Source organism: Ursus arctos, unplaced genomic scaffold, assembly GCF_023065955.2.
Source record: "Ursus arctos isolate Adak ecotype North America unplaced genomic scaffold, UrsArc2.0 scaffold_21, whole genome shotgun sequence".
NCBI lineage: Eukaryota > Metazoa > Chordata > Mammalia > Carnivora > Ursidae > Ursus > Ursus arctos.
Window position 1 is genome coordinate 7,339,630 of NW_026622886.1, and position 24,819 is coordinate 7,364,448.

Sequence of the window (24,819 nt, forward strand, 5' to 3'; positions counted from 1 at the left end):
GGAAGCTTGGAGGCTCTGGCTCTGGGTCCTGGCTCCCTCGGGGGCTGACCCCACTTTTGGTTAAAGCTTGAGTTTGTCTCGGTCCCTCTGATTGTGTTTTTGGCTGCTGGACCGCCGTCCCCGTCTCAGGTGTGTTCCCGGTGTATTACGTCGCTCAGGTGGGAGCACTTGGAGCAAATCAGGCTCGGGCTTTGCTGTCTGCACTTAATCTGATCCATGCATGAGCGGAGAAGATGGCTGGGTGTCTCCAGTGCCCTCCAGAGCCCCGGTGGGGGCTCCCTGGGAGTCTGATTGTTACGGTAGATGCTGGGACTCGCGGTGCTCCGACAGGGAAAGTGCAGTATTATGGGGCCCTGGAAAAATGGCCATTGACTAGAGGCTTTCGGGGGAGGCATTTGGTTCCAGAATCTTGGAAACGAATTTGGAGTTCGCTAGAAAGAAAGGAGGGAGGGCCTGCTGGTCGGTGGGAGCTGCAGGAACAGGAAGTTGAGGGACTTTTGAGATGCGTGAAGGAGGGCCCTGTTCAAACCTGTTAGGACCGCGGCCCAGATGCCTGAGATTTGGAAAGGTGACGTAAGTGCTGGGGGATGACTGCCGGGCCAGGTGGGCTTGTGCAAGCCAAGCAGCTTGAATGTTCTCTTCTTCGGGGGCTCAGGTCTGCGTGCGTGTGCGGGGTGTGTGTGTGTGTGTGTGTGTGTGCGTGCGCGTGTGTGCGTATGCACAGTTGTGTTGTGAGGACTGTATCCTTTAGATCCCACTTTTCCCCAGTGCTGTGCCTGTACCTGCGTGAAAGGGGTCCCTGGACTTGACTTTGAAGGCTGGACGGCTGGATATGAAGCCGCTAAGGAGAGAGGCAGACGTCCCATGTGAGTTCTCATTCAGTGATCTTTTCTGAAAACCGGAAAGTACTTTTCCAACAGCTGGTTCCAGGGAGTCACTGTCAGCCCTGAGAGTGCTCCTGTGGGCCCAGGGGCCACCCTAGGCCTGGGGCCAGCGTTAGGTCCTCAGGCAGCTGCTCTGAGCTTCCCACCCTCCCATGGCAGCTTTTCACGTCTCCAGACCTCCTGTCTCCTCGTCTGCAGGTGTGCTCCTGGAGGAGTAGGGAAGGATTAGCAGAGGGACAGTGCTCACGCGCATCCCGTGCAGGACGTAAAGTACTGCATCGCATGGAGCTGTTCTTTCAGTGGCTTTCTTGTCACTCCTTTGTGTAGCCCCAGAGTCTCTGCTGACACGGGAGTGGTGTCACCAGAACCACCACCATTACCACCGTCATCATTACCATCACCATCACGGTTACCATTATCACGACTACCACCGTTACCATTACCTCCAGCACCATTACCACCACCACCAGCACCATCATTACCGTTAATACCATTATTACCACCACCACCACCATATCATTACCACCACTGTCATTACCATCATTGCCACCACTACCACCAGCACCACCATAACCATTACCACCACCATCTTTACCAGCATCAACCCCATTACCACCACCATCATTACCACCATCACCACCGCCATCATTACCATTAGCACTACTACCATTACTGCGAACTCCACCATCACCACCACCATTACTATCACTGTTACCACCAGCACCACCGCCATCACTCTTCACCCTCCCCTTCATCATATCATCATCTCCGGTCTGCAATACTTGCACACCCCAGTACTTGTGCTTTATGCTTGACCTAAGTGACCCACCTACTTTTCGTAACAAGCCTGGCAGTCGGTCACTTGTTGCGGTCTTCATTTTGCCTTCAAGGAAACTGAGGCGTGGGGGTGTTAAGTCGGTTGGCCAAGATCACGCAGCTGATGTGCGGCCGAGGTGGGATTCCAGCAGGCTGTCTGGCACCAGGGTGAGCCGGGGCTGCGTCTTGCAGAGGAAGCGTGTCCCAGGTGCTTTCTTCACCTGTGTGCTGGGGAGGAGGTGTACTGGATGGCCGCCGGCTCCCTCTGCCTTGGCATCTGCACGGTGCTGCTTCCCTCTGCTCTTCAGGGCCTCTGAAGTCTATGCTCTAATCAAGTGTGGTCAGCACTTGCTCATGGAAATTGATTAGGCAGCACAACCACTTTCTGTAAACTTCAGAGACAGAGTGTCCATTGAAGACAGAGTGGCCATGGGTCTCAGGCCTTGAGGGTGGGAGCACGCACCATCGCTTTAATAAATGAGCTAAAAGCATAGTTGGCATCCGGCCCGAAGGGCCTGGTTGACTGATGGGCAGATGGTATGTTACATCTGTCATTGGGGTGCCGTTCCTCACCGCCCCACTGCCGTGATCTCGCCCAGGCACTTTTGCTTGGCCTTTCTCCATCTCATCCCTCCCTGGGACAGGTCACCCATCATCTCTCAAGCAGGGACCTTGCCAGCCTCCTGCCTTCACCCTCCGGGAAGAGCGGTTTCTTCTCAGGATGTCTGCAAGCTCTGCGGCTCGGAAGGAGTTAAGTCCGGCCAGGCTGCCTCCTGGGAACCTGTCCCTCTGGATCTCTGTTGGTTTTAATCTTCATTATCTTGAATGACAATGCTGTCAGCACACGGGAGGGGTCCTTGAGCAGCCAGATGGTGGCTGGATTTTTCTGCCAGTCATCACTTTTCATCTGATTGCAGCACAGGTGCAGGGAGGAGCTGTTTCTCACCACTCCTTCAGATTTCCATGGCTCAAGTAGATTCCTCCAGGGACCCGTAAAGTATTAAGGCTAGGAGCATTCCAGAGAGGTAAGGTGATGGATTCATAAATAGTTATTGATGTCAACTGTATGTCAATTAAAAAAATTAATATAGTTATTGAGCACCTACTATGTGCCAGGAGTTACAGTAGGCATTGGGGACACAGGAATGAGCAAAGCCAAGCCCCTGGTCCAGTGGGTCTTCTAGTAAACACATATGCATGGGATATGTCAAGTGCAGGAGGTATTGAGAAGGGAAGATAAAGCAAGAAGGAGAACCAAAGGTCAGCGTGATTGGGCCATGACATGGGGCGGGATGTTATCTTGAAAAAGTGGTTTTTAAAAGCCTCTTCCAGAGGGTAGCGAGTAATCATAGTACTGGGTGAGGTGAGGAAGCAAGCCACCTAGATGAGCAGGGAAGAGCATTTCAGAGAGAGGGAACAGCAAGTATGAGGGCCGTGAGCAAGGAGTGTGATTAGAAAGGAGACTGGGGGCTGAGGAGCGGATGTCAGGAGGTACACACACATTTTTCTTTTTCCTTCTTTCTATCTTTTCTCCCCCCCCCCTTTAATCCTCATACCTTGAAGTATGGCCGAATGAATATTTTCAGCCCTGTCAATCAGGTTAGCAACTTCTCTTGCTTGGGGAGAGGAAGAAAAGTGTTGGCATAAGGGGGTGGAGTGGCAGGTGTGTTTCCTCTTCTATCCGCATTAAGTTTAAAAAGATGGTTTTCAAGTAGAAATGCTAGAGCTCAGTTTAAGAAGCAGAAGTCTGAAGATGGGGGATGTTTGTAACCCACCTCGGTCTGTGTTCTTCTCCCTTTTGTCTTTCTGTATTGCTCTTATGTGATTTTGATAGTCATCCTGAGTAAAGGAATTCTTTCTCTCATTGTAGCATTATTACATTTTCTCATTCATTCAGTTCCTTCAGGGATCCTTTACTAAGGATGCCACTGGTGGCAGGTGCTACTTTAGGGACTGGGAATGTAGAAGCAAATGTGCTCCTTTTGGGGCAGCCCCTGGGGTATGGGGTGCTGGCATTGAAGTCACCCCCAGAATTGTCATTAATTTGTTTCAGCTGATGGCTGGCTCCTCAGGCTATCCCAGGCCCCTTCTCTTGCTTGCCTCTTCCATTGCTCTCTTTAGATGGCTCTTTTGCCTCTCTAGAGAGGGGTCCCTCACTGAGAAGATAGAAAACCCTCTCTTTCGCAACCCAGCTTCCTTCTGCATCCTCCTTCATCACCTGGCCTCAAGGAAGAGTCCGAGGACAAGGCTTTCCCCCTCTCAGCTGGGCCATCAGAATCTGGCTTCTGATCCCGAGCTGCTGTCTGTGCCATCAGTGAGCCGGTGGTTAGGTCTCCACACCCCCTTTCCATCCTCACCCTTCCTGAACTGGGCTGTGCATCTCCTCCCGTCAACCATCTCCTGCTGCAGAAGCCCCCCTCCGGGCACTTTCTGGAAGAGGACTTCCATGCAGGTGCCTGGGCCGACACCTCTCCTCCTGGTCACCTCCAGGTTCTGCGGCTTCTTCTCATTCATGAACTCTCCCCCTTAGTGAGTGGTGTGTAGATATGTACGCTTTCCCACCTGTTCTGTTGGCAGCTTTAAGCTTAGGATGTCGAATTCCGAATCCTTCACCTTCCCTCCTCCTTATGGCTCCCTGTTTCTGCTCCCACCTTCTGTGACTCTACCACCTTTGTCCCTGTCTGTCACCTGACTTCTTCGCATCCACCCAAACCCTGGGAATTCTCGCGGTCCTGTCTCTGACACCCACCCTTCTGTTCCTTTCTTCTACTTCTCTCCCTTCTCCCAGCCCTCACCGCCTGGGTCCTCCAGAGACCAGTGGCCCCCAGACTGGCAGCTTCAGCAGCACCTGGGGACTTGTGAGAAATGCACATCCTTGGGCCCCACCCCAGATCTACAGAGTCTGAGCCTCTGGGGTGTGGGGCTGAGAAATCCGTGTTTTAACACTATCTGTCCAGGTAATTCTGATGCTTCCTGAAGCTTGAGAACCATGGAGGTAGGTCACTGAATGAGGTTCCTGCCTCGTCTCCCTGACTCACTCGTCTCTGCTCCCATCAGCCGTGCACCACGATGCCTGCTATCCCTTCCCCAAGAGCAGCCCCGATCAGATCCCTGTTGTCACTCACCTCCCGTGGGTCCTGCATCGGCTGCTCTGTGACAGGTCTGAGGTCACACTGTCCAGGCGTGAACCCACACCAGAACTCTTCAACTCTGTATTGCTGGTCTGCTGGGTTAACTCAGAAGTCACTTTTTTTTGGTAAATTACATTCTTTTGTAAAGATGCGGCTCCTTTCATGCAGCATATCTGCCAAGAATTTATGCATGGTGGATTTTTTGAGGGGAGGGAGAGGAGGGTAATATAATATTCTTTTCAGTGAAGTCGTTTAAATGCTCTGGGAGAAGCCGTGGTGTGAAGTGGCTTTTGTTTGCTTGGCTGTGTCTTCTGGGTAATTCCAGGCCAGTGACTTTCACCCCCGGCGTCTTTGCAGTTGGAGGAGGCCGGAAGGTGCTGATTTCCAGGACTACTCCAGCTTGGATATAGCCTAGGTTTGTGACGCTTAAGGTAAAGTATTTCTTGATTTTCTTAAAAATAGGCAAGAAGAGAACTGAAGTAGGCTGAAAAATGTCTTCCAGAGATAGGAAGTCTTAATCCCTAGAGCCTGTAAATGTTACTTTATTTGAAAATCGGGAAAGACCCTTTGCAGGTGTGATTAAGCAGGGCAGTCAGGATAAGGAGGTAATCCTGGGTTATATGCATGCTTGTAAGAGGGAGGCCGGGGGAGATTGTCCCCACACAGAAGGTGGGGGGAAGGCGATGTGACCACGGAGGGAGAGACAGGAGTCACGAAACCACAAGTCAGAAGCTGGGAGAGGCAGGGAACGAACTCTCTAGATGCCCTGGAGGGAGCACAGCCCTGGGACCCCTTCAGTTTGGGCTTCTGGCCTCCAGAGCTCTGAGAGAGCACGTTTCTGTTGTTGTAAGACACCAAGTTTGTGTTACAGTAGACACAGGGAATTTTACCACTATTAAAAAACCTACTTTTTTAAAAAAAGAAAGAAATGAACGTGTCTGTGTTTGAAATGTGTCCTGGGTGGCAGATGTGTCTGTCCTTGGCACCAAGGTGCCAAAGTGTGGGCCTGGGGGGGTCGGCGGCCCCAGCACTGCCCCTCCCCAGCTCTGCCCCGATGATTTCCTAAGCCTCCCGCTTTCCTCCTCCTGAGTGGCGGCTTGTGTCTTGCAGTCCCGGCCGCTGCCTCCCGTCGCGATGCTCTCCCACATCCACACCTGCTGTTTTGTTCGCACTAATTGCAGCTGGGGAGCGTGGCGGCTTCCAGTCCCTGTTGGAGTCAGCATTGATGGGTGGCACGGACAGCCAGGTGGGCTTTGTTTCCCCGTCTCTGTCATCGTCCCGTATTTGGGGATTTGATAAATATCCCGATCCTGAAATGAAAAGAGTGGCCTCTCGAACGTTCCTGTCTGAGGTCTTTCTTTTAGAGTGGCACGGTCCTTTGGGACCCCTCCCCAGCTCTCTATGGGAAAGACCAGTGTTCTCTGCAGAGGGACTTGGGGGATTGTCTGGGGTGCTCTGTCATTAAGGCGCTCGTTCATTGATCAACTACTAGAATCACAAATCAGAGCATTTTAAGACTGGTTCCTGGAGATGATCTAACCCGTGTTCCTCATCTTACGTCTGAAAAAACACAGGCCCAAAGTGTTGCCTCTGGACCGAGCGATCATACAAAATAACGTGAGACTTAGTCCGTGTTGCCCACCTGCCTCCATCCCTCCCCCAGCCCCCCTCCACCCACAAACAGCGCTAAAATGTGTTGGTGGGCAATAGCTGTCATTATACTTAATTTTATAAACAGCTGACATTTACTGAAGCCTTACTATGTGCGAGGCACTGCTATTAGCACTTTTCCTATCTTAGTCCATTTCATTATCATTAAAACCCAGGAGGTGGGTGCTATTATTGGTAGAGAGTGTCTAGGCTTTATGAGTGGTCAAACCTTTAAATTCTGGGACCACCATTTGCTAGTTAAATTTAAACCTCATGTATAAAATGGGGGTAGGAGTGCCTCGGGTCCTCAGTACATAGTTACAGGTGAAAGGAACAAGTAGAGGAACAGATAAGTTACGGACTCAGAAAAATACACATAATTAAGAAATACAGGCAATAGCATGGTAACAAAATCCAGGGGCCTGTGCGTTTCACTCGAGCCTATGACATGAACCTTTTGGTTCCTTCGTTTTTCCATCTGGAAAATGCGGATAGTAACATTTGCCTTATAAGATTGTTCTGAGGATTGGACGGGAGAGTAATGTACCCAGTGCGTAGCCCAATGGCATGAAGTTGGTGATCTCCCCGTACATGGCAGCAGTTGCTGTTTGCTCTTGAGGTGCTTGAAGGGCAAACGAGGAATGCGTTGTCATTTGGCTGTGGGGTGCTCTGGGGTGACTCTAAAGTCCTGTTCCCAGATCTGCCCTTTGAACAGGACAGCCAGTGTGAAGTACAGATGACTCAGTTTGAACAAGGATATCTTGACCCCAAAGGGCAGCAGAAAGAGCTCTCTCCACCATTAGCCCCAGCCAGAAAATTCCTCACTGTCTAATGGGAAGGCACAATGGACAGAAGGAGCCGCTGGCTGGGTGCAGATACATCTGTCCACAGTCACACTGTCTGTGGGCATGAGTCATTGGCTCTGTCCTCAGATGTGGAGGGCAAGGGCAGGGAACAGCGTGTCATCGGACCTATCTGATGGGGTGAGTGAAACTGTGTTTTAGAAGAATAGTTGAGCCTAATTCTTCTTCCATTATCAGCTCTATGGTAACTTGGGCAAACTATTTTTTCCAACTTAGAGGGGTATGTTTTGACCTCTGCTGTGTACCAGGCACTGTATTAGGTTCTGGGAAGATAGGAAGAAAAGACATGGTTTCTGCCTTGGGTAGTTTATAGCTCCCAGGATACATAGGCAAGGAAGTAGCAGCACCAGGCGCACTCTGGTACTAGGGCTGTATTTACACACGCGTGTGCGCGGCCAAGGCATGTGTCATGGTCTGAATATGAGCTCATGAATTTTTCTCATTGGAAGGCCTCTTGACAGATGACTCATGCTCTTGTTTTCTTTTTAAATATATCACTTGTATTTATCAGGAGGGATTAGGTTATGCTATTTATATGAACAATCCCTAAATCTCTGTGGTTTAACTAATAAGGATTTATTTCTTACTCATCTAACACATTCATCTGCCGTTGGCATGTGTGTATGTGGAGGGTTTCTGCTCCATGTTACTTACACTCTGGGACCTGGGCAGATCCCACTCTCTGGAATGTCCTAGATCACGGTGGTTGGAGGAAATTGGAACCCAGGGAATCGTGTTCTGGCTCTTACCAGGCTTTCGCTTACAGTTGGTTGGCCAAAGGCAGACCTATAGTCACTGTTCACTTTCGGGAGCTGGGGGAGATCAGGTCTACCTGGGGGAAGAGGAGCCACATGATTCCAGACAGCCTTAAATTATTCTGACCAACTTCACATTGGAATTCCTAAGCCAGAAGGCATAACAAAACAGTGCATTGAAAGAGGAGCTTGAGAAGGTGGTCAGAAACATGATAAGGAGTGACAGCCTGACCTCTAGCAAAAGTACAGGAAAGTCGTGTCTACCAGCGATAAGGTCAGATAGATCCATTGTGTAGAGCTGATGGCCTGGACACCTTTGTAGCTCCCAAGAGCACACACAACGCTGTTGCAGCATAGTACAACTTAGTGCTACACAGTGCCTTGGCCAGGCACCGAGCCAGGCTTGGGGATGGGTAAATAACTGGGATCATTAAGAAAAACGTAGCATGTATTTATTATATTGGTTATAAGAACAGGGAAGTATCTTTTCACTTAGTTAAAACTAAATGTAACAAAAGCAGTAAGCCTTCTGTTACCTAAAAAATCACTTAGGGGCCCCTGGGTGGTTCAGTTGAGTCAAGCCTCTGACTCTTGGTTTTGGCTCAGGTCATGACCTCAGGGACATGAGAACGAGCCCCACGTCAGGCTTCGCGGAATCCGCTTGAGATTCTCTCCCTTTCCCTCTGCCCCTTCCCCTCCCCACCGCTTTCTCTCTCTTTCTCTCTGCCTCTCAAAATCAATAAAATCTTTTAAAAAGTCACTTAAATGGAACTTGGGTAAATTGAGGCATTGCTGTTTATAGTTTTCCATTTCTCCATGGGTGGTTTGTAAGTGCTCGATCGTTTGGGCAGACTCTAGTCTCTCTCTCTCTCTCTTTTTTTTCCTTGTTTATCATGCTTATGATTGTTGAGAATTTCCAGTAATGTATTGAAAATTGAGCTGCTTTGCTCTAAGGATCTATGGACACATGAACACACACCTTTCTATTAGGAGAAATATGGGCTTTGGCAAGCAGAAGGTCATTGGTTGGGGTTAGAGAGGACCCAGGACATCATTTTGGAATAGGCTTACCTGGTATCTCTGCCCTGTTCTCTTTCTCAGCACGCTCTTCGACATCCTTTATACAGGTGGCTGGGAAGAAAGCTCCTTAAATATCTTTGGCTCGCTTTCCTGGAGATCTGCACTAGCTAATCAGTCAAACAAACATTTATCAAGCATGGTTTATATCCCCCAAGGCATGGTGCAAAAAGAAAGAGGAATGTAAGGTCTGGCCCCCACACTCTAGGAGTTTACAGTGTGGAGATGGGGAGATAAATCAGTATTTGCCTGCTTTGTGCCTCAGACAGTTCCAGGCTGGTATCACCTCATTTAACCCTACAGTAGGCCTCGGTAGCTGCCAGGTTTTCTACTTTAGGATGAAGCTAACTTTGTCATGCTTCGTAGTAAGTGGCAACATTTGCATGTGAAGCCGGTGTTCTCTTCTGCCCAGGTGGCTCAGTCGGCTAAGTGTCTGCCTTCGGCTCTAGTCCTGATCTCAGGGTCCTGGGATCGAGCCTGGCATCGGGCTCCCCGCTCAGTGTGGAGTCTTCTCCCTCTGCTCCTCCCCCTGCTCTTGCTGTCTCGCTGTCTCTCTCAAATAAATACATACGATCCCTGAAGCAGAGTGGGATCTCAGGAGGACAGAGAATTATATTCTGTTCAGCACTTATGTTCCCGGTGATGACCCAGGAGCCTGGCTTAGATGCTCTGATGATTAAGAAAGGCTCCTGCCTTCAAGGAGTGAGCAGTCGAGTGCTGTGAAGCTGACACTAAGTTCGTCAAGTCAGCGCAGGGATCCGCTACCACGGGCACCGGCCCAGACGAGGGTGCCTCCCTCGCGTGTAGTTCAGGAGAAGCGCGGAGGGCGCTCCGCAGGGGTGTGGCCCTGCGTGACTGGGTTTTAGCCAGCACGCACCTCTTGCACAGCAGCAGAAGGACGGGAAGGAGCGAGCACCTTGGGAGGCGAGGTAGCAAGCCCTGTCAAGGTGCTGTACGAGCGGGGGGGGGGCTGCGTGCCGATGCCATCCACAGGATGGAGAGGAGTGCATGGTCTTCGCGGTGCTGAGCATGGGGAGGAAAAGAGAGGGAGGAGCCCGAGAGGATCTGCACATTCCTGGCTTGGGGAGCTAACCATCTGGGTGGTGGTGGACCAGGTGGTGGACCAGGACCAGACTGAGCAGAAAAGATCATCCTGTTGCAGCCAGGACAAGAACATGGGCTTCGGAGGCAAGCCCTCCGAGTTCTCTCTTACTAGCTTTTTGACCTTGGGCAGGATACTTCGCCCACCCAGAGACTGACATTCCCGTAAGATGGGAATAGAAATTGCACCTCCCACCATCGGGGTTTTATAAGGATGAAGGGGAGTCATGCACACTAAGCACTTAAAGTTTGATACGTAGGTGCTGGCTGCGGATAATTACTGATAACCAATAGTTAATAACTGCTAAAGAAAATGGGTAAAATATAGCTTACTGCAGTGGGGAATTTATTTATTTTGTAGTTTTGTGGTTGTATTCCCACGAATACGGTGGCACACAAGCTGTCTGTTCACTTTCTTCGCTGTGCATCCTGGCACTGGGATTGGCCGGCTGGGCTGTTCTTTCCACAGTGGGTTTGGAACAGCCACTTTGAGCTGTCTCTGCACAGTGAGACGTGTGGCCCGTCAGCAGCACATCAAGCTCCTTGACGTTGTGGACTAGGAACTTCCGGGAGCCACTGGGCAGCGTGTGCTTTGTTTTCCTGCTGCTCCCATAACCGGGGCTGGGCATGCTGTCTGTGCCTCTGGGTTTCCACCGGTTGTGCTTAATTTTGACATATTGGTCTGACAGGTGCCGGATGAACGTCTTGGTCCTCTTTTTAATGATCTCGGGCTTCATCGGGGGTCTGAGTAGGAGGAGTTGGCTGCCCCGTCCCTGGGCAGCGCCAAGGAAGAGAGTATAGCAGGGAATTGAATATCTGGTAACCTGCATTCTCGTTTTAAAGAGTTGGGGCCAAATGCTATAGCAGCAGATAAAGGAAAAATAGTTAATCAGATATCTATTATATGGTCAGGCTCTGTGCCAGATCCTATCCTAGGTATTTTGCAATATTTTATTAACTATTTTAACCATCCCATTAGAGCAGGTTGAATAGATCCAAGAATGTATAATGATTCAAGAGGTTTATTTCTCATTCCCCCAAGGAGTAGGTTGGGGTGAGCGAAGGAGGGGGTGGTGTGTCTGCTGCACGCAGTGACTCGGGCCCTCGTGTGGTCTTCAAGCTCTGGACACTGATGTCTGGTCAGCACAGGGCAAGGCCGTGAGCATCCTTGCCGCTCACATCCCAGCGTCGCACTCACTGCAAGGAGGCTGAAAACGGTCTCACCCTGTATGCAGAGCTTGGCGAACAGCTAGCTTTCGCCACAAAGGGCCCAGTTCATAGGTGAAGGAGCTGAGTTTTGGAAAAACGAATACATTTCTTGAAGGATTACTTCTGGAAGGCAAGATTCACGTGGGAATCTTTACAGTCCAAGGTGGTTGAGGCAGCTCCTGGATGAGGGCCCGGGCCATGAGCTGGTGCTAAGGAGGCACGGTGGGGAGGGTTGTTGGCGGCAGAAGGTAAGGGCCAGGTAACGCAGGGTGTGGGTGAATAGCCAGGGGCCTGCTGGAGCTGCTCTGGATGGCAGCATAACCAGAAAGGGAAGGAGAACCCGAGATTGGTCAGAGAGTGGCTCGCAGGGTTTATGGCCAGAAGGTCGAAACTTCAGACAAGTCGTCCAGAGTGTTTCTGTGCGGAATCACTTCCTCATTCAGCCCTGCCGCACACCTTGTAGCACGGTAGACCTGGGGAGCTTGGCACTCCCGTGCCCTGCGGGGGGACCCAGAAGGAGATGCGATGATGGGGCAACAGAAACCGGCTGTCCTGATCCAGACTTTTGGATTACAGAGGTTATGGGAGCCCATGTGAACTTGGAAGTCATTCGGTGTCCAGATCAGGCTGCTGGTGAAAGGGACAATGCAGTTCCCTTCACCTGGGTGGTTTTTGAAGTTGCTTTTGAGCGCGGAGATAAATCAGTCTACTGGCCCATGTTTACTTTTTATTTTTTATTATTTTTTAAAGATTTTATTTATTTATTCATAAGAGACAGAGGCAGAGAGAGAGAAGCCGGCTTCCCGCTGAGCAGGGAGCCTGATGGGGGACTCGATCCCAGGAGTCGAAGGCAGACACCTGTAACCATTGGAGCCACCGAGGTGCCCTCAGCCCATGTTTATTGAACACATGCCATGTGCCCCCAGATTTGTGGCCCCGGTTCCTAGGATGGCAGTGAGAAGTTAACTCACCGCCTGAACCGGAGCCTGCTTGTAGCGAGGACACACTTGTGGGGAGTGGGCGAGGGCCTGAGGGTGCTTTTGGCATCTGAGGGAGTCAGTGATCACAGCACACAAAGCCCCAGCGGTGGGACCACCTGGGTTCTCATCCGCTGAGTTCTGTGAGCCGTTGTCAAGTCACTGGGCTTGCTGGTCTTGGGTGTCTCATCTGTTCAAAAATAAACCAGAAAGCATGGGCTAGGCTTCTTTGTTTTCATTATTCAGTAAGTATTTGCTGTGTACCATCTGTTCAGGTCTGTGGGGCACAGAAGGGTCGGACAGAGAGCTGCTGCCCTCAAGAAGCAAAGGAGTAAGATTAATTCATGCGGAGGGAAAAGGCAAGCTCAGACTGTCGACAGATACTTATGAGAACCTCTGTCTTACAAGGCTCTGCTCCCAGAACCACGGCAGTAGGTAGCCTGCCTCCTTCCTGCACGCTCTCCATCCCTTACAATCTTGGGCAGCCGCCCTGAACTCCCTCTCTCCCCCCTCCTCCCCTCCTCCTTACTCATTCAGAAAGTACTCATTGAACACCTCCAGTTTATCAGGCTCTGGACAGACCACCATGAATGAGTTGACAGGATCCCTGTCCCCATGGAGCAGACGTTGTCTTTGCAGCGACAGACTGTCAACAAGCCAACAAGGCAGTTCAGAGCATCCTTATGTGCCCTGGATAAACCAGAGACAGCAGCGTGGTGGGAGTGACTTGTGGGGCCATGCTGGATGGGAAGGTCTTTGCAGGGGCGGCATCGCACTGAGTCCTAAGGAGCAGAGGAGCCACCCCGTGACTCAGGGACCAGCATCTAACATGAGGCTCGAGGCTTAGGCGTGGACAGCAGGAACTGAAAGGGCCATGGTAGCGGATGTCTCGAAACTCAGTAAGATGATGGGGGAAGAGTGCATGCACATTGAGACACACGTAAATGTTAGACCCCTTCCTTTACTAGTCCCTAGCACATAGTAGGTGCTCAGTAAATATTTGTGAAAGGGTGCGTGCACCCATACACACCACCTCTTTGAACCCCCTTCTCTCCCAGCTGGCTCCTCCAATCTTACAAGGCAAAATTTTTTTTACTGAAAGATCTTCTCCCACTTTTTGCATTAAAATGCCCTGGCTGTGTAAGGACTGTTAGTCCACACACATGAGTACATCTTGTAAACCAGCACTCTGACCACACCTGCCCCCTGGTTGGAATCCTGAGCCCCTCACGCCTTTATGCTCCACCTTGAATAGGAAGGGAAATGCTGTTTATTTCGCTCTTATAAACTGACCATTGTGCCACAGGGAGATTTTAATATTTGTGCTAGTGTAAGTATAGTCATATCCTGTTTTTATAGGGAGACACTAAGGTGCAGATTGTCCAAGGTCAAGTGAGTTGTGGAGCTGGGGTCTCATCCCAACTCCTCTGCCTGTAAAGGCCCCCTTACTGCACGCCGCACCATGCTGTCCCTGCGCCGCCCCCCCACGCTGTCCCTGCCCCCCCCCCCAGCCTCCTCATCTGTCAAACGTGGATAATGATTTTGTCCTACCTGACCGCTGACCCCCTCGATAATATTGACCTAGCGGGAAGTTGTAAGAGGCATAACCAGTGAAAATGACAACGAAGCATTTTGCCAATGGAAGCCGTGCTGCTGAATGTTAATTCACAGCAGAGCCTGTCCGTGATGTGAGGGCACGTTTATTACGTCGCTCTGTAGCCAGCGGGCTTCCTCCTGCCCCCAGCTCGGCGAGGAGGCGGTGGCCGGCTCCGGGCACCCTAGCTCTGTCCTCTAGATGTTTGCTCCGTTTCCCTTCTGTGATCTCTCCGCGTGCGGATTCGGTGACGCTGCAACGACTCCGAGGCTCTTCTGCACTGCGAATTGGGTTTGGCAGCCATGGGAGCAGTGGGCGCCGTGCTGGGTCTTCAGTCAGGAAAGCTGTAGGGGCCACCCCGAGGGTCTCCTGGTCTCGAGAGAGGAGAGAGGGGCAAGTGCGTGACCACGTGCAGTGAGCAGTGGGAAGGCCAAACACGGAGCCCCGTGGGAGGAGAGGGCGGGGGCAGCCAGGGAGCCTTCCGCCAGGAGGGACACCTGCGGAGCTGGAGAGGCTGGCCCTCCGCAGGGGTCCTGAGCTTGAACTCTGGAGGCCACCTGCCACTTTCTGGCTGGGTGACCCTCGGCAAGGTATTTGCTATTTCTCTATGGCTGTCACATGGAGATGGTAAGACTTGAACCTCACAGGGCGGTTGGGGGCATTCGGTGAATGAATGTGTGCACAGGGCTTAGGACAGGATCGGATGTATCAGTACTTGACACTGTGCACACACACGTGTTCTCAGCAGCGGCATCAGTACCTGCAGAGGCCTGTAGAGGGAGTGTCCCTGCAAAGGGCCGAGGTGGGTGGGAGAAGGTCCTAGGCAAGTGCCGGGTGCGGAAGGCACTGGTGTGCCGGCTGGAGGAAAGACTATATGGAAACTACTGGCGTCGGAGGCATGTCTATGACACTGCGTGTGGGTATGTGTATTTATGTACATAAACAAATGTGTGTGGGGGGTCTATGTGTGTATTTACGTACACACAACACAAATAGGACCTTCACCTGGTATCTTAGCTCTAGGGACAGATTGATTGAGGAGAATGACTTGAGGGACAGAGGCCCCTAGGGGAGAGTGGCAGTCCCTCTAACCAGCCTTTCCAGGAGAGCGTTCTAGAATTTGAGATGGTGGAGTGAGAGTAAACTGTGTCATGGAGAGGATGTCAATTTTGGGGGTCAGACAGACCTGACTTAGATACTGTTGAAGCCAAGATTCATTCTTTCTTTTTCTTTCTTTCTTTCTTTCTTTCTTTCTTTCTTTCTTTCTTTCTTTCTTTCTTTCTTTCTTTCTTTCTTTCTTCTTTCTTTCTCTCCTTCCTTCCTTCCTTCCTTCCTTCCTTCCTTCCTTCCTTCCTTCCTTCCTTCCTTTATCATCTATCTACATATCTGTCCGTCTCTATCAGCCATCCATCTATTGATATCAGCGTCCGTCTGCTGTCTGTATCTATCAATCCATCAAACCAAACTGCCTCTTGAGGGTGAAACGCCACGTACCACTCCGGCTGCTGCCCTGCCGGTTCCCCGTTGGCCCGGGATTTTCACTCCTTCCGTTCACAGGCCATAGGGGGCGCTCCCTGTCGGGCTGGAGTTCCCATCACCTAGACTCTTTCTGTTTGCGAAAACAGTGCAGGCATCCAAATGCCAGGCCATGCTTTGTGTGCTCGTTTAATGAGAAAATCGAATGCAAAAGAGGGAATGTGTGGAGATAATTGGACTCAGGAGGGTTGCGGGTTTTGGGAGGTGATGAGCGGTTGATAGTCTCGTAAGAAGTGCTTATGATGGTCTACAAATGCTGAGCAGCCGCATTCCTACTTCTGAGGCACGTCTCCCTGAGGTCTTCGTCACATGGCGAACCCTCCCGTTGTCTGCCGATGGGTGAGGCCGAGCACTCGCGGGGCATCCGTGCGTCTGTGAACGCGTGTGCACCTCCGGGGACATCCCCTGGGGGAAAGACAGAGGAGGAGTTCCCACCCTTGCTGCAGCTCTGTTTTGAAACTTCATTTTCACGGCCAGCCTCTTCCCTGAAGTTGCACCCAGTGCGTGGGTCCCTGGGCTGGGTTGACAGGCCTGCGCTCTGTGCACTGTTAAATTCCTAAGAATGGGTCTTAGATGAAAAGAGTTCTCTTTTTTTCGGTCGTAGAAGCCATGGTCAAAAGCCATTCACTCACCCACTTGTCACAGAACAGATGAAGGCAACACGGTGTTTTTTCCTCCGATGGCGGGTTCTCCCGGCATGAGGAAAGAAACATAATTGGAAAATGGGCAATATTCACAGAGCAATTACTGTCCCCGTTAATGAGGTTTACATGAAGGCTTCCAGTGAATTAATGAAGAACAGTGATTTTGGCATTCCTGTTGAACAGCTGGACAGCTTGATATGGGAGTGGACTAGGAGGGCTCAGGGCTCAGCCAGGGTGATAGGATTGAGGGAAACTCTCCTTCAGCTAGCCCCTTCTTCATTTCTCCCTGGTCTCATTACTGTCCTGAGAGAAGTTGAACAGGGTAGGCTCTGGGCTGCCATATTGGCGCGGCCCCAGCAAGAGGAGAGGAACCAGTTTGCTAGGCCGTGGGCGCCCATCTTCCCTGGGCTATGCTCAGAATGTAGCCGGTGGCAAGCTATGAAATCTTTTTTTGGGGTCTTCTGATGGGGGATTACGTTATGGTGGCTTTTGGGGGGCAGTGTGTCTTGGAGAAAAATCGTGTGCCATTTTATTACAGAGGTCTAAGTGATGGCCCTGCCATTTCTGTCTGTGTGTTCCTTGGACACATGATTTAGTGCAGGGAGCTGTGGTTTCCTCCTCTGTAGAAGAGACACTCTTACTTACATCAGTGACCCTGTGGTGAGGATCAAATGGAATAGTTCACATTCCATGTGAATGTGTCACATGTCTGCATGTGTTGGTCATTGTCACAGGCAGGGTTCTCCAGAGAAACAGAACCAGGAGGAATAGAGAGATAGATGGACCATATACCACAGGCTTTACTTTAAGGAATTGGCTCGTGTGACTGTGGGAGCTGTAGGGCAGGCCGGTGGGCTGGAAGCTCAGGCAGGAGTCAGTGCTACAGTCTTGAGGCAGAAATTCTTCTCTGGGAAACCTCAGTTTCTGCTCCTAAGGTCTTCAACTGATTGGACGAGGCCCTGTCATGGTATTGAGGCCCATTTCCTTTCCTTGACATCGGCATGAACCACGTCTACAGAATGACTTCACAGCAACATGGAGGTTAGTGTTGGATTAAATAACCAGGGACGATAGACTAGCCACATTGACGCACAAACCTAACCATCACAGTCATTGTCGTTGTCATTGAGATGTCAGGAACCAAATACTGCCTTTGCCCCTGTTGGGGACTGGTGGAAGAGTCATTTGCTGGCCTGACATACAGCTAGCATCTTAGCTCTAGGGATAGATTGTGGTGGGTGAGGTCAGGTTGAGGAGAATGACTTGAGAGACAGAGGCACTTAGGGGAGAGTGACAGTCCATCAGACCAGCCTTTCCAGGAGAACAGTTTGGAATTTGAAGTGGTCAAGTGAGGGGATGTCACGGAGAGGGTATTAATATTGGAGGCCAGATAGACCTGACTTAGAATCTTGACCTCAACGTACCTTCCTTCCCATCCTACACTGTGATAAGTAATTGAACCTCAGTGATGCTTTTAAAACATTTTTTTCCCTTTAAAATGGGAAAAATAAGACTTATCTTTTAGGCTTATTGTAAGAGTGTGGAGTATATCTGGCGTGATTTGAACACTCAGTAAATAATTGTTTACCTCGGTGTGTATCTCAGTGTTCATTGAGTTGTTACAATGGAACATTTGTTTTCTAATCTAAAGATGTTCCTAGATGGGGTGTGAAGTTGGGAACATTGTAGAATGCAAAAGTTAAGGAAAGCTGGAAGTATCTGTCAAGATGGGGACAAATGTGGGGCACCTGGGTGGCTCAGTTGGTTAAGTGTCCGACTCTTGGTTTCGGCTCAGTCATGATCTCAGGGTCATGAGATCAAGCCCCACATCAGGCTCCACGGAGCCTGCTTGACATTCTCTCCCTCTCTCTCTCTGCCCCCTCTTCTCTCTCTTGCTCTCAAATAGAATAAATAAAATCTTAAAAAAAAAAAAAAAGAAAAGAGGATGGGGACAAGTATGGTGTTCAGGAATGCCAGCGTTTCCCGTGTTCACTGTGAAAATGCATTTCACCAGGAGATCTTCAATGAGCAGAAAAGATGGACTGCCTTGAGTTGCACTTTGCTACCTGAGCTGAGGGCTTGTTTCCTGATGCTTGTGCCCCAGTGGGAAAGGCAACATGTCACCATGTCTGAAGACAAGCGATCACCATTCTCAGTCCTGTTTCATTTATCCGCTGCCCTCCTGGGCAGAGGGGATCCTAGATGCTAGACACACTGTCTTTCCCCAGCATGTTTGTGTGGGACAGTGTTGGCACCTGTTTTGTTTCCGGTCCTTGGTACTTGACTGTCAGAAGCTGAACAGAAAATCGATGTGGGACTGGTACATTTCCACACGCTTGGCATCCTCATCCCAGGAAGGCTTGTTGCTTCTTAAGAATGGCACTTCTGAATGCAGGGGATGTATTCATAAGGGCTCTGCATTAGACTTAGTGTCTCCTCCCTGTCCCCCTGCCCTCAGTTGAAATGTTGAAATCCTGACCTCCAGTGTGATGGTTATCAGGAGGTGGGGCCTTTGGGAGATCCTTATGATTAAATAAGGTCACGAGGGTGGAGTCCCCCAGAGTGAGATTAGTGCCCTTAAAAGAGTTACCACCAAAAGGCTTTCCAAGTGTGGAGTCTGCAGCCCTACAAGAGAACAGAGTTCTCACCAGAAACCAGCCACGCCAGCTGACTCCCAGCCTCCAGAACCATGAGAAATCAATTCCTGTTGTTCCTGAAGCCCCGGCGTATGGTGAGGGTTACAGCAGTCCCAAGTGGTCGAGGGAGCCACTTAAAGCCAGACTGTTCTACTTAGCCCTGGTTTACGTACTACCTTTGTACCTCCCAATGGGCAAGAAACTGGAAAGCACACAGAACCCGTTGCATGAAATTTACCTGTATTTTATTTGTCCTTTTCTTTCTTTGTGTCCTTGAGGAGGCTGCGAGCTCCGCGAAGGACAGGCGGCTTTCTTTTCATCTCTGTGCCTCCTTGTCCAGCGCAGGGCCTGGCGTGTTGTCCGGGCACAGCGTTCGTGTTTGTTGGATGAGCAGACGGACTGTGAAGGAGCTTCTTGACCTGTGGTGTGCCTTTGGCCTGCACAGCTGTTGAGGCTCGGCTGTGCTCATGGAATGAGATACTCCACACAAAGGGAAGCTCAGTCATGGACCAGAGTCCCAAGGGGGACATCTCAGAGGGGCTGATAGATGGACGGGACAGCCTGGCGAGGGACAGCCCTCGCCATCTGTGCCTCCGACCCGTCGGATCGAAGGTGAACACGTGATTGAGTGAGGTCTCACCAATGACAGCTCACTCTGGTGCCCACGTACACGCTGGGAGGCTGTGGTTTGAATCCCAATGTCCCTTGAGACTTGAGTGGATAGACGTGGGTTCGTGGTATGCAGGGGAGGGAGCCATCACTTGCACACATCCAGGGGACGTAATGACTGGGAGAAGACAGTACGTGCCACAGAAAGAGCCTTGTCCCAAATGGAGCCATCCGGCACAAGTCTTGGGCAGGTGAGCTGCTCTGTCAGAACCACAGAAAGGCAGAGTAGGACAGGCCTGATTCTCAGTTCGTTTCAGAGCATGTGGGCATCTTGTGTAGACTTGGCCTCGTGGTCTGAGCCCTCTGGGGCCTCTGTTCTTGGAGTTGTTCAGATATTAAGTGCCCCTGAGTGGGAAAAGAAACGAGTTTTTAACGTCTATATTTGCATGTGTTAATCATCTCCTGCATTTGCCCGCCCAGATTAAACCTATCAAAAATAATTTTAGAATGTCCCTTTTAACGACACCATTGGGTCCCCAAGGTTGAAACTGCACAGTCCACCTTAGGAACTTCCTCTCTGATTTCCCTCCTCGTTGTTCCTCCTTTATTTAGGTCATCCAGCTGAGCAGGGTTTCCATCTCCACCTGCCACAGGCCTGGGGGGGGGTGCCCATTGATGGCACTTGCTGCTGACCCACTCCTCTCCTGCCTGTGTCTTCTAACCCATCGTTCCCACGCCGCAAAGGGCTGTTCTAAAGCTCGAAGCAGCTCATGGCAGTCCGTGGCTAAGCCTCTTTGATTACTCCTCATTGCTTCTCGAAAAAGTCCAACAATTGATAATGTTATATAAAGCCGTTCCCAGTTGGGCTCCGGCTTTCCTGGCCTTGGGCCCTACATCTATGTACCAGACCTTAACTTGACCACTCTCTGAGTCTAACATATTCCCCATGTTCGCAAGATTTGTGAGTTTTTTTTTCTTCGGAAATCCTGTTAACTTTTTCTGCCTGTCAGACTCTTACTCATCCTTCAAGACTCAGGTTTTTGGTTTTTGGTTTGGTTTGGTTTGGTTGAATCGCAGGCAAAGGAGCTCGAAGACGGTGCTGGAATTGGCAAACTTCTCTGCAGTGCTTTGCTTTAGGTTAGTGGGAATTCTCTTCAGCTCAAGCCATCAGTGCCCCACAAGGGAGCCCAGTTTGTTCATGTCTTTGCTCGCTCTGCTAAATTGTGTTTTATTAATGTGTGTGATTGTACTGATGCTTGGGCTACTGTGCTAATGACTGATAATTGCCTTAATGAGCTATTTGTAAGAAATACAGTAATACCAGTAGGGATGAAACCAGACCCCACCACAGCTGGTGGTGTAATAGCCCTTTCATTGGCTTTGGGGAAGAGCAGCCTGCAGGATTCTGGCAGTAAATATAAGGAAGAATCCCAAGAACCCACTTTTCCCCGAACACCAAAGTTACCCATCTTCCACTGCAAGTTAACCACATGCCCGTCCGTCAGGAGGCTAGGTTCTGTGGGTGGCACATCTCAGGGACTCACATGAATGAGTGTTCCTCCCATAATGCGTGTTCATCAGAGGTCGCCCCTGGCTCTAGTCCATGCTTTCTTCACTCTGGGATCCAGGATAATGTAGTAACCTCTATCAGGACCAGTGTTGGTCATCATGGCAGAGAGAGGAGGGCCCACACCCTGGTTCTTAACAGTTCCTTCCCCTCAATCACTCGTGTGCTTATTTCATTGGCCAGAGTAAGTCACGTGGCCGTGCACGGGCAGAGAAGTTCTGTCTTGGTGGGCTCCGAGCTGGAGAACTGGTGTCTGTGAACACCCTGGGGCCCCCGACACCACGGTAGAGTGGTACATTCCTACGCCTTGTATGGTTTGGTTCTAGGGAGTCAGTACAGAGATATTATTGGCCCCATCTGAGGCTCAGCGAGTGGTGAAGGACACAGGCTTGGCACTTAGCAGTCCGTGGTTCAGATCCTGACCACCATGTATCAACTGTGTGATGTTGGTCAACGGGTTAACCTCTCTCAAACTCTGTTTCTTCATCTGTAACGTGAAAATAGCAGTAACTGTCCTATAGGACAGGGGTCATGGGAGGTGATGGATTGAAAGCCTCTCTGATTTTGCCACAGTAAATATTAGTTCTCCTTGCCATCTCCCCCTGAGAGCCGTGGGAATGAAGGCTCCCATGCCTGTTGTGAGCACCCTACTATAGTCGGTACCCGTGTTCGCCCCTGTGGCAGTCACACTCTCACGTGCGTCTGGAGCTCTTGAAATGTGCCTGGTGCGACCGGGGAACTGCACTTCAGATTGTATTTAATCTTGACGATTTAAATTTTAAAGCGAGCAGTGTAAAATATTTTCCCTTTAAATACAAGCTTACTGTTTCGGTGATGTTTTTCCTTTAGCCACACAAGGATAATTGTTTTGGAAGGACTCCATTTCACTTTAATTATTGAAAATATAGCATCGAAATGGAGATGTACTGTGAGTGTAAAATACGCACCCAATTCTGAATATTTACTGTGAAAACAACATGTCAGTTGTCGCATTCATCATTTTTATATTGACCACATGTTGTTGTGATGATGTTTTCAATATATGGGGTTACATAGATATATTATTAAAATTAATCACTAGAAAATTAAAATTACACATGGGGCTAATATTCTATGGGGTGGTGCTGGTTTGGAGATACAGAGAATGAGGCCCATGCCTTGTTGGGATTTGTCTGATTATCTGTCCATCTATGCATGCATGCATCCATCCATCCATCCAGTCAGTATGGGTGTACGGATAACCTCCTATGTGTTAAGCTCTTGGTTATCAATACTGATCAAAACAGATGCGTTCTCAGAGCTCAGCCTTGGTGGGGGGATGGGGACCAATGATCTAGTCGCGAACGTACGTAAGTACAAGCCGTTGTATGGCAAGCAGGACAGGATATTAGGAAAGCATATGATACAGAATGTGCTCTTTTTAGTGCATTAGGTGGGTGGGGTTAGGGAAGGATTTGCTGAGGTCCAGAGTCAGAGGGAGAGGGGTCGAATGAAGGTGGGTCTCTGGTTTGGAGAGGAGTGTCACAGGCACGGTGAAAAGTGTGCACCTAGGTCCTGAGGCTGAAGGGTAACAGAGCTGCATTCCCCACCGAATCTCTCTCCATCTCGTGCTTTCGAGCTGCAGAAATAGTTTGCTTTCACAGGAAAATACAGAAAGGATGGTCTCCTGAAAAATGAGTGAGACCCTGGATCCTTCCGCCGCATGGTCCGCGAGGTCCACGGCCAGCGCACACTTCACTCCGTGGAGCCCATTGTTCCCCACATCCGCCCGTGTGCATCCTCAGGACAGGGCCCTTCTGAGTCTCGCACATGCTTGTGGTCCCAGAGCCAAGCAGAGGGCCAGGCAGCTTATAAGCACTCCACATATACTGATTAGATTTATCCCTTCCTGCAGAAGGCTCGTTACCACGTTACCCCACTCTTCGGTGCCTTTGCGGCCGGGGGCAGCAGAGGGCTCCTCTTGCTCCCTTGCTGACTCCTCTCAGCACCCTGGCAAGGCTTCATCCTCCTCTTTCCAGATACGGAGATGGAGGAACTTGAAAAGTACGGATCTGGTTGTGGAAGTGAACGCTACCGCACACTTACTATGTCGGTCCCTATTCTAACGTGCTTCATATGAACCAACTCATTTACTCCCCAATGGTCCGATGAGGCCGTCATCCTGACTTTGCAGGTGATGACATCCAGCACACAGAACCTGAGAGATTTACCCAGGCTCACACAGCTCCTGGCAAGACGTCTTCAAGCTTTCCTCCTAACAACCTGCCATACACTCTCACCCGCTACGCCACACTGCCCACCAGGCTGTATTTCTAGAAGTCACAGGGTTTGTGAGTGCAAGGAAGAGGACTCGAGGTCAGCTCTGAGCACAGGGCAGCCGGCCTCGCTGAGACCCTTCCAAGGCCTGAACACCTCGCTGGGGGCCGGAATTCAGAGACGAATAAATTACCTTCCTATTTTCAAGGAGTTTATAGTTGGGGGAGATGTCACATTGCTGATGATTTCAGTATAATGATATAGCAGTGTTCCTGGAAAGTGTTCAAGGAGCGATTTGTCCTCTTCCAGGATGTGATTATGTAAAAGGGGTGTTTCTGTCGAAGGTCCTGTAAGCACTGCGTCTAGAAAATGTGCCAGGTTCATTTCTAAGGCTCCAAGCTGGCCTGGAGGCGAGACTCCCAGACTACCCTGTCCTAACGTGTGTCTCCAGCTGAGACACGTTGCCGCAGCCACGCCTGGTTCTTGAATCACAGCCCCGTCTGACACTCCCAGCTCCTCCAGACGACCTTACGTGAGCCCCCTTTTTGCTCCTATTCTCTTTCCTTCTCCTTCCTTTTGGATGATATGGCCCATTTAACCCTTCCGTGCACCATCCACCTGCGCATTTTTTCACTTACCGCTTATTTTTGCCTGCGGGTTTTCTTCGGTCAGGCACTGTCCTGAGACACAGGAAATCGAGTGGTCACTAAAATAGACTGCTGCCGGCAGCTGACATTCTGGCAAGGGGCAGACACTAAAGGTCACATATTACAGGATTCCACTCACGGGAAACATCCAGAAGAGGTCATCTGTAGAAACAGCATGCAGCTTTGTCATGACCAGGCCCCGAGTGGGAGAACCTGCCCAGTGGGTGGGGGGTTTTCTTTTGGAGTGATGGAAATATTTTGGAAGTAGGTGGGGTAGGTGGTCGCACACCATTGCAAATGCGCTATGTGGCAGATCGCTCACTTTATATACTTCGTTTTAGGTTGTGCTGCGTTTCACTTTAAGGAATTAAAAAAAAATAGTTAAAAAAAAATTCCAGTGAGGGCAGATAAGCGCTAAACGAAGAAGTTCGTGGAGATGGTGGTGATTTTACAAACGGAAGAGAAGGAAAGGGAGGGAGACGGGGCTGCGGGGTGGAATGACCGGTTGTCATGATAGACAGGGGGACGGGTCAGCAGAGGGTTGAGGGAGGCCGAGGGAGGTGAGGCCATAACAAGGCAAAGGGCTGAAGGGGAGCGTGTCTGTCGTGTTTGGGGAACAGGGTGCTCCTGCCACCCCCAAGTGCCTGCGTGCAGATGAGAACAAGACACCCCCTCCGTGGAGGCACAGCCCATGAGCACAGGGCTCCTCAGTGTCGGGGTGGGGGGAGGGGATGGATTTTATCCCCCTCTGTCCAGCCCTCTTGTTCAGGCACAATGTGTGGGTGTCACGTGGTGGCCCTGTTAAGAACTGTAGGACAGGAAGAATTGCTTTTTTAAAATGATCTTTTTTTTTTTTTTTTTTTTTTT

General features: G+C 50.4%; 1 protein-coding gene and 1 long non-coding RNA gene across 6 annotated transcripts in view; one reads left to right on the forward strand and one right to left on the reverse strand.

Moving 5' to 3' along the window:
- LARGE1 (LARGE xylosyl- and glucuronyltransferase 1) overlaps nucleotides 1-24,819 on the forward strand; it is a 516,017-nt gene that overhangs the window by 79,120 nt on the left and 412,078 nt on the right. The window contains exons 1-2 of one of the 5 annotated variants that reach the window (XM_048218087.2): nucleotides 5,194-5,262; nucleotides 5,942-6,077. The exons of 3 other annotated variants lie outside the window; for them this stretch is intronic. The gene's annotated coding sequence lies outside the window, so the exon portion shown is untranslated. Of the gene's footprint in view, nucleotides 1-5,189; nucleotides 5,263-5,941; nucleotides 6,078-24,819 lie in introns of those variants that run through there. One more of the 5 variants, XM_048218086.2, reaches the window with a different exon arrangement.
- On the reverse strand, nucleotides 13,152-24,010 carry LOC130544485 (uncharacterized). The gene is made up of 2 exons (XR_008960796.1): nucleotides 23,944-24,010; nucleotides 13,152-19,887 (listed from the first exon to the last, which is right to left on the reverse strand). It is a non-coding gene; the product is annotated as an uncharacterized LOC130544485 (long non-coding RNA).